Genomic DNA, 21,268 nt, shown 5'->3' on the forward strand with positions numbered 1-21,268 from the left:
CTCTTCAAACTATTAAAATGATATGCCTTCTCTCGGTGAGCATGTGATGCTTTTGTGCTTGCCATCGTTTAGGAGTGGTCTGCTGTTGCTCTCTATGCCCCCAGCATGAGGGGCAGTTCTTAAAGGGTCAATATTGTAAATAGGTCATGAGGTAAAGCTGGTAGACAGACTCCTTTATATGAAAGACATTTGCACATAGCCTTGGGTGAGGCATTATCCCCCCTTCCCAACATGTGCCGGAAACATCCCTGGATGCACTCGCTGTATGGTAAGTGAGAGTATCTGTGTGTGTGTTGTCTAGCTATGTGTGTGTGTGTTATAGTTTGGGGAAGTGAGCTAAATCCAGGACATCTAGGGACATCCTCCATTGGAAAAATAAAATATTAGGTATTATATTAGGGTAGGTCTATTTCTGTATACGTGCATACCTTGAGGTCTTGGCTATGAAAAAAAAAACAAAAACAAACAAACAAACAAACAAACAAACAACAACAAAACACTAAAGGATAGAGTTCACTGAACACACATTGATCTTTTGTGACCACGTGCCCCAATAGTGGGGCATGCTGTCACACTATATGGGGTAAGTCGACACAATGGAACCTGTCATTAAAACCAGGTTTCATGTGAACATTGTGGAGTGTTGGGAAACGTATGCACACCATCATATAAATTATAATTTAACAGGGTTTTGAACTAGGTTTTTGAAACAACATATAAAATATCTGCTAGAAAAAAAAAAGAAAGAAAAAAGAAAAAAAAAAACTTTTGACTACAAATTTTATCTTTACTGAGATATAGCCCTTGTGACAATTACCTCGGTCTTATCATATATATATATATATATATATATATATATATATATATATATATACATGGCTTAGTAAACATACTAAATAACGTCTTAATGAAAATGCATAAAGGTTTGTGTAAGGGTTAGGTCTATGGGTAGGGTTAGGGGATGTAAAATATCATTAGCTTAATAAAACAATAAAAGTTAAGTGGAAAGTCCCTATATGATAAAAAAAAAAAAAAAAAAAAAAAAAAAAAGTGTGTGTGTGTGAGTGTCTGCTAACCATGTATTAATGACCCTGCAGTGGGGTTTTTCAGCCCACACGAAAGCTCCCAGCGACTGCTGTGTTTACAAATGAGGAAAGATATAATTTCCTTACAAATGCAAGAAGTGAAAGTACACAATATCAAAAGCATAGTATGTGCCTAGTGTGTAGGTTTGAATGTGTGTTAATATACTTGTGTGGGTTGAATGTATCTTACCAAATTCTCATCGCACCTGAAACAATAGTACGCACAGAAGCACTCTTCTAAACCCTACTTTCTCAGGCAGCATCACACAGGTTTTCTGAACACTTCTCCCTCATCTACCATTGGCCAGATAGCGATACTCACTTTTGACAATTTATTAAAACGTCTCTTTTGTGGAAACGATCAAAGTGTTTTCAGAAGTGTTCACCACATAAATGTATCCGCCAACCTCTTTTGTTCCTGAGTAAAGCCACAGAAACAAACTGTTCTTCTCACACCTAATGCTGTGAGGATTAACATTTTACAGCCCACATTTCAGTCATTCTCATTTCATCTTAATTAGTGATTCTGGCACACAGACAGCTTGTTAAAACACGACTGATAAGTGTGAAGGGAACGTGTCACTTTGAAAGAGCTGAATAAATCACAGAGAGCAAACACATAAAGTTCTTTCATCACCAAACAAAAACAAATGGATGAATCTCACAAAAACATGTCCCGGTCACATTTCATCCCCAAATGAAAATACTTAAGGAAAATGTAGCATATTTTAGGACCATTAAAGGGATAGATCACCCAAAAATGAAGATTATCTCATCATTTCCTCACCCTCATGCCATCCCAGATGTGTATGACTTTCTTTCTTCTGCTGAACACAAACAAAGATTTTTAGAAGAATATTTCAGCTCTGTAGGTCCAGAAAACCTGCACTCCTAAAATAATAGCATATAATGAATATACATAAAGGGTCAGTTCACCCAAAAATGAAAATTCTCTCATGATTTACTTCCATCCCAGATGTGAATGTCTTTCCTTCTTCAGCAGAACCCAAGATTTTTATAAGCACATTTCAGCTCTGTTTGTCCATACAATGAAAGCGAATGGGTGCCATGACGCTGCAGGCCAAACTGATCTCATGAAAATTCGTAAATAATTTACAAGTTGGCTATTTCATCTATGTCTCACACGATGTTGTTCGCATAAACTTGTACGAAATCATCATGTGCAAATTCCCGGATGTCTAATGTGGAAGTGAGAGATCCGCACACGAGGCGTTAAGGACATACTTATTAATATTATGCCCTTACCCAAACCCCTTATCTAAACTTAACCAATCAGTAGAGTGTGTAAACATGATAGGAAGATGTTGTGTGTGACAGAAGCAAGTAATTGTCATGTATTAGCAGGTTTGGCGAGTAACGAAATACATGTAACGGGATTACGTATTTAAAATACAAAATATAAGTAACTGTATTCCACTACAGTTACAATTTAAATCATTGGTAATTAGAATACAGTTACATTCTAAAAGTATTTAGATTACTGAAGAGATTACTTTGCATTTTATTGTCATTTGTTTCATTTAATATTTAGTCCTTTCAGATGGAAAACATTTATACATATAAATGATGCGATCCAAAGTGCATTTGAACAGCGGTGAAACACTTTCTTATGATGTGCTACATTAATACGAGCAGACAGAGAAGTAAGTTTGAAGTAAGTTTGGAGCACAAGAAACAGAAATAAACCTTGTGTAAATTGTCAGCTTTACGCTAAGATAAAATGCTATTTCTAGCCATTTTACATGCACGTTACCAGGCACGATCATGTTTTTTTTAACAAGAAAATTCACATTGGATCATAATTTCTTTTTTTCTAGTAAGACTTTGATATTAGGGCAAAAATCTTATTCTTGATGATAATTTTTGTATTGTTTTCCTGTAAAAATAACTAAAAATCCTTAAAACAAGATCAATAAGATTTATCTTGTTTAGAAACAACACTGCATAAGATATTTAGGTTTTTCAGAGAATGTATTTTTAACATGTGTATTTTGTGTTACTGTACTGGCAGAATTTTTATAGTCAAAACAAATGAAAAAATCTAGCAGTGCTGAAGAAGTAATCCAAAATATTTAGAATATGTTACTGACCTTGAGTAATCTAACGGAATACATTACAAATTACATTTTACATCATGTATTCTGTAATCTGTAGTGGAATACATTTCAAAAGTAACCCAACCAACCCTGCGTATTAGATGGAAACAAAGTCCAGCGACAGTGAAAGTCGTAGGAATTCAAACGAGTGCAGTCGCACGATATCATACGAATTAGCCAAATTTAGAAAAGTCGTACGAATCCTGACGATTTCACCATGAGAGTGTGTTGCTGTTGGCTGTTTGATGGTCCAAAGGTCATATTTAGGCAGCATAAAAGTAATCCACACAACTCCAGTCGATTAATGAATGTCTTCTGAAGCAAATGGATAGGTTGGTGTAAGAAACAAATCAATAATTAAAACGTTTTTTACTTTAAATTGTTGCTTCCGGCCAGCACTGGATTGCTGTTTGAAATTACCTAACTCATGCTCCTCTGTTCCTCTGTTGTATTAGACGATTAATAGTAGCATGTTTTTAAGGAAATGGCATTAATTGTCAGTGCAGATGTAAGTTGCAATATTACGTTTATCTTGTGGATATAGCTGGATAATGTCACATAGGATGCATTTGAGTGCATTTGATTACAAGTTCATTGTAAAGGTTTTTTAGCTTTCAGCTCATGCAGCTCAAGCGGGGATATCCCCAACATACTATGAATTATTCAAGTTATTTCAAAATAAATAAATAAATAAATAAATAACAGTGTTAGTGCATTTTCAATATCTTTGCAGTATTTGAAAAAAAAAAAAGTTTGATTTTTGTCATGATTCATCTTTTATTTTAGCACACGTCACAGTGCAGTTACAAAAATTTATTTAAGCAAAATATTATTTATTATTTATTTATTTTGATTTGGGGGTTTCTTTCTTTCATTTTTTTTTTCTCTTTGACTGATCTTCTACCTACTAGCAATCTTTTTTCATTTCATTTTAATAGCTAGTTCCTTTTTCTTATTTAAAGGCTGTTGTCTCTCTTTATCTTTCTCTCATCTCAGGATGGTCCATCTGCTATGTGGTTCTTGCAGACTGACATATTTAAGAGAAAGAGGCCTCAATATCTCACTCATATTACACAAACCCATAGTGACCACAAAAGTGCACAAAAGTTCCAATAACAGCATGTTAGCTTGTGACGAAATGCAATCTTGCATTAATGCAGGTCTCAACGAATTGGAGGTCACATCTTATATCCAACAGCCAGAGGGATACCAGACAGCCATCTCACCTTCCTGAAAGTTACCATGGAAACGTGACAACCTGCCATGGTTTGACAAATTAAGACTGTGGCCTTGGGCTATGCATAAGCAACACACACAAGCACACACAGAAATACCGCACTATAGTGCAGTTGTTTTCAACTGGTTTTGCTTCAGGACTCATTCTGTATTTTACAGTGGACATTAGTGATAATCCGACATGGTACCAAAAGTGTTTATTTACAGTACATTTATAAATTCGGCAGACACTTTGATCCAAACCAAATTAAAGTGCTTTCAAGCTACTAATTTTGTTTTTCCCCATTTTTTTGACCTCATGACCTGGACAGGCCTGTAAATATGCTAAATGATTAACCTGACAGAATAGGAAAATTGACTTTGTGTACATTCTGTTTAAAAACAACAGCAAAAGCTAGCATCATAGCCTTTACAGTGAGGTTACAGTGAGGCACTTACAATGGAAGTGAATGGGGCCAATTTTTGGAGGGTTAACAAGCAGAAATTTGAAGCTTAATATTTTATAAAAGCACTTACATTAATTCTTCTGTTAAAACTCATGTATTATTTGAGCTGTAAAGTTGCTTAAATCATAATTTTATGGTCATTTTAGGGATTTAGGGTTTACAGGGTTACATCATCATGGCAACGAAGTTGTAAAATTGGCTACAACTTTACAGAGAAAAGGTTAGTAACCAATTTTATCACACTCAAATCACGTTAACGAGCATATTGTGGCTATACTTTTAAAACTGAGTATTTTAATGTTTACAGATTGGCCCCAATCACTTACATTGTAAGTGCCTCACTGTAACCTAGATTTTTGCTTTTTTTTTTTTTTTTTTTTTTTTTAAGAAAAGGAGGGACAAGTTGAAATACATTTTTGTGGTAATCAATATTATGCCACAAATGCTGCTGATTGAGCTCAAATGGTATTGAACCCAGAATATTCCTTTAATTGTTTAGTTTTTCCAATAACTGTTCAATAAGTTAAATGATAGTACTTGGTGTAAAAAAGCCCCCTGCAGGGGCTAAAGGCCCCCCATAAAAAAATAATCAATTGGTCATAAAGAATGTTTACAGTGGGCTCAAACTGACTGCTCTAATCACAATGGAGATTTATTTGTTTGTACTATACTTGTATGTTATATATTACCAAATGTGACTGAAATTAACAGGAAATCGTGCACCCTTTTCTGCAGCGGGTATTTAAAAAAAGCATCAACTTAATTTGTAACTCAAAAAGCATCTTGTTGTCTCAAAGGTATTTGCATAAGTTGATCAAATTTGCCCTATAGCTTTTGTCCCTATAATGTATCTGTATTACTATAATTTGTTTATTATTTTCCTAAAGAGGGGCCTTTAGTTCCATTGTACCCATTTAGCATTGTTTTCCCTGAGACTATCAGCAGAGGCCTGAGACCCATTTATGGCTTGCAATCAATCAGTTAAGAACCACTGATATAGAAAACCCAGCACTTCCTAAAAAAGGAGGAAACAACAATACATCTGTTTGTAGGCAACAGTGAAAACAAAACCATTTCTGGGCCAGATACATTTTTAAACATCATAGTGTGACACTAGTTTGAGCACACTGACCACAATTTTTCTGTTGGTTGACAGAGTTACCAACATTTATTTTTAGTCCAGAAACATTCCTCAATTACACCATTTATGCAATTGGCAGATGCTTTTATCCAAAACAACTTCCACTATTTCACCAGTACCTATGACTTTGGCATTACTAGCACCCTGCTCTATCAGCTGAGCTCCAGGAAACCTATAGCTCTGTTTCTTGAACGAGTAAAGATTAACACAAAAATGTATTTCAGACATCCAGTTCAACACAGACCCAACTAAAGCTTTAAAACTGGCATAATACTGAAAACTATAGTGTGGTAAAAGCAAATGTGAGATGGAAAACACAATTGCTAAATCAACCATGTCATTTTATGGTGCTTCTGTGACACTTTCTGCACAGACGTCGACTCGCGTGCTCTTCAGGACTCGTATCCCGGTCCTTTACATCACAAGTGCAACGCTCTATCTGTTGAGCTATGGCGCAATTTTAACATGCCCTAACAAGCTTGTAAATTTAATTGGCTATGCAATGCAAATGTCAAAATGTATCATCTTACATAGTACGATTCTTTAGATGTCATAAGATAGCACTGTGTGAGGTACATGGTGAAAAGTAAGTGTTTATGAACTGATAATCTGCCGTTTTACTGGTGATTCGTGTGAAAGTGAATAAAACTTGTTGTTTTAGCGCCTCTAGTGTTCATTTCACCAGGAAACTGCAACGATACGTACAACGAGCCACGGCAAGGATCGTTTTGAAAAATGTACTGCAGGCATAGTAACATGATTCTAGGTAGTCTCCTTAACAAGCTGCACAATTTGAGGACGATTAATAGTTCACAGCTGACTGCATAAAAACATCTATCCCTACTGTCTCAGTGTGTTTGTGTGAGTTGACAGACAGTGATATACAGTACATCTAACGACATGCCAAAAGAGCTTTTACAATAAACAATTCAACAGCTTCACAGCAAATGCAACCTGTATTTCACATGAAATGGGTGAGTGCCAGTTTCCCATAACAGATTTATACTGAACATAAAATCAGCATTAGCAGATTAATTCTGGGTTTTAGGCTCGAGGTGAGTCAGACACATTTTATAAAAATCTGCACAGATGATATGAGCACTATTAAAAAAAATTAAATAAAAATAGTGATTATCGCCGTGTGATTATTTTCACAGGATCAGTAAGTGAATGGGGCCAGTCCATAAATGTTAAAATATACACCATTTCAAAAGTCATAAGACATAAACCTTATATATTATAAAGTGTTAATATTATTTTAGTGTGATAAATTAGGAATTCATCGGCTTTTAAGAGATTGCAGGTTTACCTGTGTAATCACGACAACAAAGTTGTAATATTGGATATAACTTTACATAGATAAGGTTAGTAAGAACTTTTGTTACACTAAAATCATGTTAACACGTATAATGTTAAAGTCTTGTGGCTATACTTTTTAAACAGTGTGTATTTTATTGTTTATGGGCTGGCCACATTCACTTCCATTGTCAGTGCCTTACTGTAACTGCAATTTTGACGAGTCAAAATAATTTTTTTGTGGTTATTAGCATTATGCCAAAAATGCTGTCGACTGAGCTTAACTTGTATTGAAGCACAGACCACAGTAAATATATTGTTATATTTCCCTGAAAACAAGATATTAATTTCTCCTCATTCTGCTTTATGTAATTTTGTTTTAAGGATGGTTAGATATTTTTACCAGAAAATAAGACAAAACTATTCAGTAAGAAAATTATTTATTGCAGTGCGTATGTATGCTATCGGCCATATTATCAGTTATCAGACAAAACGAGAAAATGATTATCTGCTATATTGGAATCGGCCAAAGTTTCTATATTGGTGCTTCTACAGGTAGCATAACTAATTCAATTATTTAATTATTAATATGATCAAAAAGAGTGTATTCTCCATCTAAACCTTCTAAATCTCCATTTCTGACATTGCTTAAACTTTAACTTTGACATTAACACCACAGGTTCAATGGGATCATTCTCACTGTTGCTACGTCACAGCATGTGAACAAAATTCAATTGAGATAGTTTTCACAGATGCCTGACTCTCAACCTGACAGACTAGCAGCAGGCTGTGCTCCAGTGCCGTGTTTTTGATTAAGGTTGCATGAGTCTGTTTCTCGCTCGGATTGGCTTGTGAGAAACAACTATAGAAGTGTGGGCCGCTCAAAGAGTGCACTGGATTTACACTGAGTGTTATTGTGCTGGTGCAAAGCCAGTTTATACACGCACACACACTCCCAACAAGAGGCCACTGATCTCAGCTCATTCATGCTGAGTGTCTCTGTTTCACTCTCTGCATGCCGGGGCACATGTAGGGTGGCACCATAGGGCGGTGGGTACTGCCAACTCGATACTGGTCTGATAGATCAGAGAAAAAATGCATTTGATCACAAATAAGCTGTTACTCTGGCACCTCAAATTACACAAACCTGCAACATTCAATAAAAAAAAGGGCTTGATGAAGTTAGCCGAAATGGATTTAAAGGGATAGTTCGTCCAAAAAAAAATATATATTTTAAAAATCATCATTTACTCACCCTCATGCCATCCCAGATAAGAATATATCAGCTCTGTAGGTCCATACAATACAAGTCAACAGGGTCCAAAGCTTTGAAGTTAAAAAAAGCACATAAAGGCTTCATAAAAGTAATCCATATGACTCCAGTGTTATAATCCATGTCTTCATAAGAAACAGATAAGAAACAGATCAATATTTAAGTCATTTTTTACTATAAATCTCCACTTTCAAACAGCCCTCCTAAGCGCACTTCTAACCCAAGAGTTCTTCTTCTTTTGGTGATTCAAATTCTTCATGCATATCGCCACCTACTGGGCAGAGAGGAGAATTTATGGAGTCATATGGGTTACTTTTATGCTGCCTTTATGTGCTTTTTTGAGCTTCAACGTTTTGGACCCTGTTGGCTGATATGTTCTTCTAAAAATCTCTGTTTGTGTTCTGCAGAAGAAAGAAAGTCTGGGATGGCATGAGGGTGAGTAAATGATGGGAGAATTTTCATTTCTGGGTGAACTATTTCTTTAAGTCTCTAAATACTGACTTTTTTTATTTCATGTTGACAAATATCTCTTAAAGTTTAAGTGTCTAACTTCTGCATCACTAGTGTCACCAAATGAAATTATAAAAATAATGATTGTTTTCAAACAGGTTTCCCAAACACATCCCCCTCTGCTTTTAGTCAAAAGACAGTCCCAGCACAAACTCGCGCCATTGGTTGAGCCAATGTTGCCGAGTCAGGATTCTCAAACACGCATAGCAATGTTTTGACATACAGTTTAGTCTCAAAATTAACACTTCTCGGGGCAATCAATCATATGGTTTACTTCTAGTAGTCTCTGCATATTAAGCTGGGATACGATAAACTATTTTAAAATACAACAATTAACATTTGGGTGTTTTTGAAGTAGAGAGACAAATAAATAAATAAATAAATAAATAAATTAATTAATAACCAATCAAGAGTCCAGCTTTTACTATAAGCTCGCCTTCAAGACTGTGACTGATTTAAAATCCATTCAGGATTCCATAAAGCACAAGGCAATCTGGGGAAAATCACACACGGAGATGTTAGCCGGAGGAAGTCATGACATTATGACATGCACTGCTGAATCAGATGGCCCATTGTGAGAGAGAAAGTGTGTTTGTGTGTGCGTGTTTAAATGTGTGTGCTGGCATTTCATGAATGAGACATGAAATCCATGCAGGAAACCTGGGGAGTGCAATCCTAGCTTTGATTGGTACTCAGCCCAGACAGAGCAGGAAATGAGACGACTTAAACGATCGAAGAGATAAATTAAAGCGAGGGGACGAGACATCTCGAGTCTATCTTAAAATGATGCTGAAGTGCTGTCTGGCTAGAATAATCAGGTTAAAACACTCTAGGGGAGACTGGGGCTTGTTGTCACAGTTTTTAGGGTAGATTTATTTTAGAAAGTACATTTCTGAATGGGGACATAATTCAAAGTCTTAGCAAAAACCATTGAACACCTCCAACACTATTTCCCAGAAAAAAAGAAAAAAAAACATATAGTTTTTGTTTTTAGCACACATTAACCATAATGAGAACAACAGGGTTCCTGCTGTTTATTGACACTTTAGTATGTTTAAGTGTACAGTTATAATCGAGCTAATAAAAGGTAATATCTAAAAATATCAAACCATTGTTTTTGTGTGAGAACATTATAATTAGCAAACTATAAAAACTGACAACATATAAAACCCGTGACAACTTTCCCTGACCTGACCTTAATACAAAAAACTGTCTTGTTCTGAAAACATATTTAAACTTTTCTGGTTAAAATCTACCTTAAAATTTTACTCGCTTTTAGCACCACACAGTGGACACTTCACCTCGGAACTGCCGCGACACGTGTAGGAAGTCATTGAATATAATTTAGCAAAAATGTCGCTAGTTAGCTAACATCATTCTGCTGGCACAGATTCTATGTTGGCCAGCTCAAAACATCATAATTACTCAAATGCAGTAAAACCCCGGTGACAACTAGCCCTGGTCTCTCCTATATGTGTATACGAAGGTGCGCTCTGAAAGCAGAGAGAGGTAACACTTTTGTAAATGTCACAGTGCGATTAATAAGATAGAGAGAGAGGAAGGCCAATCAGAACATCATCTCCAGCCTGATAGATGTCCAGCACTTCATACCATTCTGCTTGACATTTGGAAGGGACAGACTGAAACACATAAACACATAAACATTCTAATGGTTCTAATGAGCATGTATGGGTGTTTATGAATGTGGATAAGAGAGAAATAGGGGCTGAATGGAGACAATATCACAACCTAGCAACTCTAGGTATCTGGCACTGAAAACTGAGATTTTCGAAAACGCTCTCATAGCCAAATAATCCATAACCGCAACCAAAAAACGATGACATCAAGAAACAGATTTTTCAAACTTAAACGGAATAGTGTGGATGTGGCCTAAGTGACCCTACAATAAGTTTTACCTTATATAGAGATCTCAGTGCTAATAACTTCTTCACCACTATACTACTCAGTCACTGGTGAGTGAAATCTGAACATTTACCAGCCAGTGGCTAATCATTAGACTTGGGATCAATGCCTTTTCCAAGTATCGATAATCAGATTTTCCCAGTGACCATTAAAATATATCAAATTCAAATATAAATTGTGGTGCTTGTTGCACAATAGTCTTTTCAAATATATTTCTCAACTCAACTTTGATAAAGTGTGAGTGGCAGGGTTAATTAAAGGGGTTCGCACACCGGACACATCTGGCAGACGACATGGCACTCATCAACGTCATTTTGTTAATTCCTGATGAAGTAAAAAAAAAAAACCTTTGTAACTTCTGTGTGTATGGTGATGACTAATTTGCACAACTTAGTTTGGACTGCCACCTGTGTGTGACCAGTTTCAGTAAATGTTATTTCAACCTCTTGTGGTCTCCCAACGCTATTACGTCAGACTGTTAAACAGAAGGCCAACTGAGTGAATTGGAAAGCATGCAAATTAATTTAAATATCGGCTAAATTTAATATATCTATAATTTTAATAATTATTATTATTAAAATAATAATAATAATTATCTTATAATATATTATTATTATAATAATAATACATTATTATTATTATTATTATTAATTATTATGAAATATTGGAGTTGTTCTATACAATAGTAACATATTTCTGCCATAATTTCTTAACTTGAAAACCATCACCTGCTAATGTAATACACCACAAGTAAAAACTAAATTACAAAATAAAATGTCCCCTCCTCCTATTATTCATAGACTAACTTACTCTTAGAAATTTGAACAGAAATCAAAAATTAAATTAATAACTTTTGTAGTTGTTAATTCTATATATTCTGTGTATTGTATTATGTTTATTCTTGCATATGTGTATAGTCTCACAAAACATTTTAGATTTTAGAGAAAAAAAAATGGCTGGGCATTATGGCTAAAATGTTTCTATAGTGTGCTGGCCAGTAACAAAGGTGTTGCTGGGCAACAGCTACTTTAGCAGCTTGTTGGCCTGAGTCAAAAGAGCCTACCCACACAACAGAATAGCAGTGACATCACTACCACTACAGTGATGTAGTGTTCTGAGCACAGATTCAAAAGAACACAAAATCAAAGGAAAACAAATTAAGTATTCCATGACATCACAATCTTCTTTATGACATCACTACTGATTTGCTATAAATACAGGTGCTCTGCTGGAAACCCTCAGATCTCTTCTGCAACTGAAGATGGCACCATGGCAAGAAAAGAACAGATGTTTCAAGTTATTGCGTCGCAATGGGAAGGACAATGGACCTCAGACCAAGAAAAGAGTTCGGGAACCTGGAAGGGCCCAAAAGAGGTCTTATGATGAGGTTATGGGATATGATAGAAAAGAGGAGGATGAACCGCAGCCAAAGAGAAGGATTTTGGAACCTGAAGAGGTGAAAACTAGTAGAAAAAAGCCATACGCTGATGTTGTGGGAGGTGGAAGAACAAAAACAGAAGAACCTCCACCAAAAAAACAGAGGATTGAAGAAAGGTATGAGTCCATAGCTGGGACAAGCAGTCAGGTACTCCAAATTATTATAGACGAGGAGGAACCCATGGACTGGGAATTCTGCGACCCCTGGGACATGCAGTGAAGTCCCAGAAGACCACAGGCAAAAAAGGGCCAAGAGAGTCTACATAAAAAAGATCTGAAATGACCAAACAGCAATTTCCCACTTAACAATCACAAAGGCTAGAGGTAATAAGAACAGACCAAAGCCTAGGATAAAACACTGTTCTAGATAAAAAAAATCATCCTTCCTGTGCATGAGAAAAGTTCTCTGTGCCTAAGAAAAATCCCCCCTGCATCAAAAAAGATTTCTGTGCATTAAAAATCTGTGCATGAGAAAAATTCTCAATGTGCATTAAAAAAAATTATCTGCGCATTGTGCGTGTGTAAACACATACATATATTTATATATGTATATAAAACATTCAAAAAAAAATTGTTGCCAGTGAAATACACTTATTATTATTAAACTTATTATTAATCAAATTATTCTCTTATATTATTATTATTGCTATTATTGCATTTTACAGAATAATTGTATTAATACAATTTATAAATGATCACTTTTAGAAATGCAATTAAAAAGTAATAAAAAATACAAATGTATATTTTATTAAATGATAATAACTTTCTTTTAATATTTAATTTTATTATAAATTATTGGTAACACTTTACAATAAGGTTTCATTTGTTAACATTAGATAACAATATTAGTTAACATGAACTAACATGAACAATACTTTTACAGCATTTATTAATCTTGGTTAACATTGGTTACAACATATACTAATACATTTTTAAAATCAGAAGTCGTATTTGTTAACATTAGTTAATGCACTATGAACTAACATGAACTAACAATGAACAACTGTATTTTATTTAAATGACATTAACAAAGATTAATAAATGCTGTAAAAATATATTGTTAATTGTTCATGATACCTTAATGCATTAACTAAAGTTTACAAATGAAATCTTATTGTAAAGTGTTACCAAATTATTTTATAAAAATACAATAATTAATAACAAATACTACATAAAACAAAGATACTCTAATATGTAAAAAATAAAATAAAGTATCCTTTCTTTTTATTTTATATATATATTATAGATTTTATAACAAATAAAATATACAATAAGACATACAGTACTAGATAAAGTTAAAAATGTTGTAAAATGTTTAATAGAGTAGGGATACATAAGGATACGGATCCCGATCCAATACCAGTGATGTTTTCTTTCTTAATCAGTTTGGAATATCTATACCTCACTGTGAGGAACTGACTGGCAGCACTCTTTTACGTGCAAAGAAATGCAAACCTCTAACTGCACATTATTTCATAAAATGTGTAGCCAATTAAGAAACTGTAAATTAAAAAATATTTTTTTTAAAACGTCTGTATCAGAGCAGTATCAGATAGGTGGATTAGGTCTCTGTCAGATTACATTTGTTACATTATAACTGTAATCTTTCTTGCATTTTTACTGAGGATTTTTTTTTTTGTTTTTTGTTTTTTTTTTTTACAGCGTGGTACATACCTTGAGCAGAGCTGATTCAGTGTCTGGTTTGGTGGTCCATCATAGCCAGAGAATCCCAGAGGAAGGAGTAATCCAACCGTCTCATTGCTCCTTCAAGCCTCTCTCTATATTTATCCTCCACCAAGCAGATTTGAGAAGTAAAAGGTGTCACAGGAAACACGGACCTAGACACTTCAATTCTGATACCTATATATATATTTAGAGAGAGAGAGAGAGAGAGAGAGAGAGAGAGAGAGAGAGAGAGAGAGAGAGACAGACAGAGACTCAGTTTAGATGTTTGTTGTGCAAATTAAGTAAGGAACAATGTACAGTCATCCAGTCATTATCGCAATTAAAACCAGACAGGTTTTCATTCCTGGTGCGATGCTTTATTTAATTATGCAAGAAGAAAAAGAGTGCGACATCAGCATATTTGGGCAACATGAATTTGGGCACTTGTAAGGGTTCACATGGCACAAACACTGCAAGTTAAGTTACAGTATGTCCCATAGTTTAGTACTTCATGAAAGTAAAGTCTCATTAAAACATTTTTCAATTTTTCAATTTTTTTTTTTTTAATCTACTAACAATGCCCAACAGTGTATGTGCATGCATGTCAGGAGATCTGTAAAATATTTTTTTTTTTTTTTACTGAAAGTCAAGAAACTTCCCACCACAGTATCATTAGCACATCTCAAATTCTGGATTGTGTCTAAAATAAATTTGTGGTGGAAATGAGGGTTATGGAAATTACATTTTAAAAGTTTTTTTTTTTTGTAATTAAAATAGATGACTCCTCTGTATTGAGAATTTTTATAGCTAACATTTTATGTATCCTTAATACACACTTTTAAATAATATTTTCACACATTTTGCATATTTTAAAAAATTACAGCTAGATTGGAATTGATGCCCCTTAATAACTTTATTAGCAGAAAAATTGTTTGTTGTTGTGGAAATGACGCCACAACAGTGGGACAGTCATAATTTTTGAAAAAAAAAAATAAATAAAATAAATAAATAATAATATAAATTATATATATATATATATATATATATATATATATATATATATATATATATATATATATATATATAGATATATATATAAAAACGTTGTTGGCAAAGACCGGCTGATGAAGACGATGATGAAGTTAGAACCCAGGTGCAGTTTATTTACATAAGTGAAATCCAACAACCGTAAATCCAAACATGGAACAAAACATAAACCTTGACTTGACTTCTTCACTTCACTTCACTTCACTTCACTTCACTTCACTTCACTTCACTAACCCAGCAATGTTACACTTACAGTACCTGACAATGGCAAACATGAGGCTTAAATACATGGACAAGGGAGAAACTTGACAATGATAACCAATGACAAGACAGAACTGATAACAAGGTAACAAGACAATAAACCAATGAAAGCAAGATACATTAACATGGAGTGAAACATGAAATCACATGACCAGGGGACCGCATGACCTGGTAGGGAAACAAGAAATAACATGACATGGAACACATGACAATAAAACAGGAACTAAACATCCAAAATAAAAGACATTAACACAAAACATGAACAAAAAACACATAAAACCATGACAATATATAAATAATTTTCTAACATGAAATGGTTTATGTTTATTTCACTCTTTGTTTAGATTATCAGTATTGTAAACATGTAATAAAACAATAAAACAATATTAAATATTAAAAGGTCCCCTGCGAAATCGAACCATGATATTGTGATGTATCACAATATATCGAATCATGATATGCTAAAACAATAAAACATATAAATAAAAAAAACATTTGAAAAGTATAAAGAATAAATGACGAAGGCCTGGTCAGTTTTAGTAAGACTGTAATTTAACAAATAGAAAAGGTTGAAATCTGTTAGTTTTAACAAAAATCAACCCCTGGGACATGAAAATGCCCGAAGTTGAAGAAACACGCACTTAAGTATGAGCAATATTAATATTGACAGTTGGCTTAGCAAACATCACTAACTACAGAACCAGCCAAACAAGTCCTGTAAAACACTGCTATTTCAAACAGACACTTAAATCACACAGGTAATCCAAGGTCATGCTTCATTTGTATTGTGCTCTCTGCTGGTATTTATACAGCTCTTGACACAGTTACAATCTAGTAATGATTTAATTCAAATTAACCAGCCACCAGTCCATCTAATGCAGATGCCGTTTTTAACATTTAAACAGCTCTCGGCATCACCACACATTGGAACGTCCGCAGCCCGGTGCCTGAACGCAGAGATGTCTTCTATGTGTAATATAATCCCAGCAACCCTTCGAGGGGAAACCACACATGAGAGTGGGAGGAGGAAGTGGATGAAGAGAGAGAAAGGAAAGGCTTGATCTAGAGGAAGAGGAATGGCAGGGGTGACAAAGTACAATTTATCTACCTCGGAAAAGCTGCGAGGGTACTGAATCCCCACACTTGTGCATTGAAAGCTGTTGTTATTGTGACCAGCTAGTCTAGCAACCAGACTAATGCGGGTTACCAAGTTTAACCAATGTCCAATCATGGGTAAAGTGAACACATTCTGTTAGTATGTCATGTCCACATGTTCAACAACACTTCCAGATTCGGCCACTGGGAGCAGTGGTTTTGAATTTCAATAGCACATACTGGTTTGAACAGCAAACCTTTCGACCTACTGTTGCCAAATTAACAGTAAGATCAGTCTGTTACGTGCTACTTAGTGCTCAACAAACCAAAATCACATCCTTATCTGGAGCTTGGAGCTATAAACGTGCCATGTGTGTCCCTGGGCAACCCAGCTAATTAGCAGCACTGGCTGAAACAGTAGACAGTCCTCAAGCACTGAATAGAGGTTTATATTTAAAACCTCCATTAGCATGAAGCGTATCTGGACAAACCGGGACTTTAATTTACCAGGGTTATAGCAGAACAGCCCTGTAAACACTCAACAAAGCCTCTTTGAATCAAAGTTTGGTCATCTGCCTGTACATTAACAGTGATTCAGAATGGATTTATCAATAGTCGCCACGCCTTATGCAACTCTAAATTGCTTCAAGTAATGTTCTCGATTTAATACAAGTTAAGCTCTATGGACAGCATATATAATAAGCTGTTTCCTCACTCTGTTTGCAAAAACAAACACTTTTTTTTTTTTTTTACAGTGATGCACTCAGGTGCTATAATTCATTTAAAACTACTGTAGAGCAAATTTAAGTAAGGCAAAATGGTGATTAACATGGCGACCCATACATAAATCTGACGTGCATATATAAACATTAATATATATATATATACAGTATATACATATATATATATATACATATATATATATATATATATATATATACAGTATATACATATATATATATATATATATATATATATATATATATATATATATACATATATATATATATATATATATATATACAGTATATACATATATATATATATATATATATATATATATATATATATATATATATATATATATATATATATATTTATTAGGGCTGTGTCAGTACAATCAAATATCGATATATCGTGATACTTTTTCTCACAATATTGTATCGATACTTAGATCCATGTATTGTGATATATTGTGATATTTTCAGTGCAGTCAGAGATGCTTCTATGAGGCACGAAAGAGACAAACTGATTTTGCAGGATCACAGTTCCTCTCACGGACATGCTGGTCCTCTCTCATGCGTTTGGATTTTTGGCTTTCTAGAATCTTAATTTGTACGATCCGAATGTCGATTCTTAAAAATGCCAAGATCGCTCTTTCAATTTTTGACACTTTCTGTGTAATGTGAGTCCAAAGACTAAATCCAAGCAAACCATTTGCTGTTTAATAATGTCTCTTTTAATATCAATTCTGTTCTTTACAGTCAGTTATTTATCAAAAACAACAAAAGAAACATTCTAATCACACATAGCATGGATGCTGTTAAGACCAAACAAGGTCTTAAAAGACAGTACCATTTTAGCACTTGTTCTACATATCCAAGTAAATACTTGTAAATAGTACAAATGTAACCGGTCCTACTCGACCCACTCCGAGAGGGATTCGAACTGATATCTCCGGCATGGGAGGCAGGCACGCTAACGAGGAGGCACAGCCTCTAGCATCAGTCGGTAATGCGCCTCTTGAGGCCAGGGGAGTGAGGTTTACACATACCGCACATCTATCAAGTACCTGCTGGCTCCTTTTACACTCACCCCCCTAAACTGCACTCCCATCCAGGTCACGGCACCACTGTAACTGTTCCTGCTTGACCCGCTCCGAGCAGGATTTGAACCGGCATCTCCAGCATGGAAAGTGGCCATGCTAACGAGGAGGCTAAAGGCTACAGCCTCTAGCATCAATCGCTAGTCCACACAGCTATCATGTACCTGCTGGCTCCCGTTACACAAATTAGGCATGTAAACAACAAACATGTAACAATATACTGTATATATATATGCAATATAATCTATGCAATTTCAATACACCACATTTATTGATGTAATACATGGATAACATTTTAAAAAAAAGTTAAAATGTCACCAAAATTATGAAAAACGAATGATAAAATAAAATTTGTAAAATTGATATGTCTGTAATTTAATCAGTTAGAAGGTCCCCTGCAAAATCGAACCATGATCTTGTGATGTATCACAAAATATCGAATCATGATATGTGTATCGCAATATGTATCATATCGTGAGGTGGCTGCCGATACCCAGCCCTAATATATATATATATATACACACACACACAGTACTGTGCAAAAGTTTTAGGCACTTGTGAAAAATGTTGCATAGTGAGGACATCTTCAAAAATAATGAAATAAATAGTTTTCATTTAGCAATTAATGTCATACAAAGTCTAGTAAACAAGTTAAATCAATATTTGGTCTGACCACCTTTGCCTTTAAAACAGCACAAATTCTCCTAGGTATACCTGGACACAGTTTTTCTTGGTTGTTGGCAGATAGGATGTTCCAAGCTTCTTGGAGAATTCGCCACAGTTCTTCAATCCATTTAGTCTGTCTCAATTGCTTCTGTCTCTTTATGTAATTTCATACTGACTCGATGTTCAGTGGGGGGCACTGTGGGGACCATGACATCTGTTGCGGGGCTCCCTGTTCTTCTATTCTAATCTTTTCTATTTGCAAAAGTAATGTTTGAGAGTCTAACATTTATATTTCCTATTGACACACTAAAGCTGAAGATATAACTAACCATCTTAAGACAAATGCTTTTGTGAAACATCTTATGTGCCTAAGACTTTTGCACAGTAATCTATATACAGTATATATATATATACAAGTATGTGAAATTTTTTATATCAGTGAAAGCCATACATGAACATACATATTATATACAGTATGTGTTTTACATGTTTTCCCATATATCAGATTTTTGAATGGGGAATAAAAACTTATAAGAAATGGAGACCTGTTTCAAGACTTAAAGGAATATTCCAGGTTCAATACAAGTTAAGTGCAATCGACAGAATTTGTGGCTAAACAATATTTGTGTTAACACAATTTTAGTGTGATAAAATCACTTACTACCCTTTATCGCTTACTACAACAATGATGTAATGTCAACAAACATTAAAACCCTAGAAGGACTGTAAAAATGACGATTAAACAACTTCACAGCTCAAACAATACATGAGTTTTAACTAATGTGATTTTATAAAATTATAAGCTTCACATTTCTGCCTTTAAAACCTCCAAAAATTGGCTCCATTCACTTCCATCGTAAGTGCCTCACTGTAACCTTGATTTCTGCTTTTTATAAAGAAAAGGACAGAGTCAAAATAATTTTTGTGGTAATCAACATTATGCCACAAATGCTTGTATTGAACCCAGAATATTCCTTTAAGATATCAACTTTCTTTTATACATATAAGAAAAATGTAACCTAAAATCTTGATTGCAAAAAAAAATATATATATATATATATATATATAAATAAATAAATAAACATTTTTAAAAAAACAATAGCATGTTATTTATCAACTTCTAAGTCTATGGGCCAAGCTTTGACATTAAAATAAATACGTGGAAAGTATAGACATAAAAACACTGTGTTAACATGAGATTGGTGTGATCACTTACCAGTCTTATCTGTGTAAAGTTATATCCAATATTTCACCTCCTGTCATGACCATGCAAAGCCATTAAACCCAGTTACTTGTGCACAAAACACGTTAGGAAACCAGAGCGAGATGTGACACGACTATCCACAAAGTACTGTTAACATTTACATTACCAGTTAATCCACCTAAAAAAGAAGTCCCTCTTCAAAAGGACTATTTAGACAACTTTAAAGCTCAGAAAACATGTTTTTATCCTGAATAATTAATATAAGCACTTTATCAAACATAAAAGTTGCACATTTCGGCTTGTAACCCCCCTTTGCCCCATAGACATCCATTGTTAGTGCATTCCTCCAAACTCCTTTCCTGTACCAGAGTTGTGTTCACTAAGGGGAACTGTGGCAATTCAAACTGCTGAAATATTGTCAATGCCCAGCGCAGCAGGCAGGAAGCTGCCAACATCGAGGCAGATCAGTTCCCTGTCGGAGCGCTCGAAATATCGCTTCTAATCACATGTCATTTCCTGCCCTATAGAAGCTGATGATGGCCTGGATTCAGTGCCCTGATTTTTAAACTGTCACACAAATGAGGGCAATATTTGAATCATTAATAGCCTGAAATTCCACTTTAAACAATATGCATATCTGATAACCAAAAAAAAAAAAAAAAAAAAAAAAGCAGAATAAACATTGCAAACCAAAGTGCTGACACCCAAATCAAGATGAAAAAAAATATATATATATATGTGGAAACAAAACAGTAACTATCTGTCTTTCCCTCTCTTTACCCTATAGCTGGTAGGACTGGGGGAATAACTACATAAAATGGTAACACTTTAAAATAAGGTTCCATTTGGTAACAATAGTTAACAACATTAGTTAACATGAACTAAAAATGAACAATACTTTTACAGCATTTACTAACTAATGTTAGTTTCAACATATACTAATATTTTTTTTTTTTAAACAAAAGTTGTATTAGTTAACAATAGTAAATGCACTATGAACTAACAATGAACAATTTTGTTTTAACTTAAATTAACTAAGAT

General features: G+C 34.5%; 1 protein-coding gene across 3 annotated transcripts in view; it reads right to left on the minus strand.

Annotated features, from left to right (window-relative positions):
- Positions 1–21,268, minus strand: part of LOC127423638 (receptor-type tyrosine-protein phosphatase epsilon-like) — a 112,851-nt gene that overhangs the window by 40,093 nt on the left and 51,490 nt on the right. Inside the window, exons 1-2 of one of the 3 annotated variants that reach the window (XM_051668121.1) lie at positions 20,240–20,597; positions 14,139–14,324 (exon numbers count right to left, since the gene is read on the minus strand). The gene's annotated coding sequence lies outside the window, so the exon portion shown is untranslated. Of the gene's footprint in view, positions 1–14,138; positions 14,325–20,239; positions 20,598–21,268 lie in introns of those variants that run through there. The other 2 variants (XM_051668123.1, XM_051668122.1) reach the window with 2 other exon arrangements.

Source organism: Myxocyprinus asiaticus, chromosome 32 (assembly GCF_019703515.2).
Source record: "Myxocyprinus asiaticus isolate MX2 ecotype Aquarium Trade chromosome 32, UBuf_Myxa_2, whole genome shotgun sequence".
In the NCBI taxonomy this organism is placed as follows: Eukaryota; Metazoa; Chordata; class Actinopteri; order Cypriniformes; family Catostomidae; genus Myxocyprinus; species Myxocyprinus asiaticus.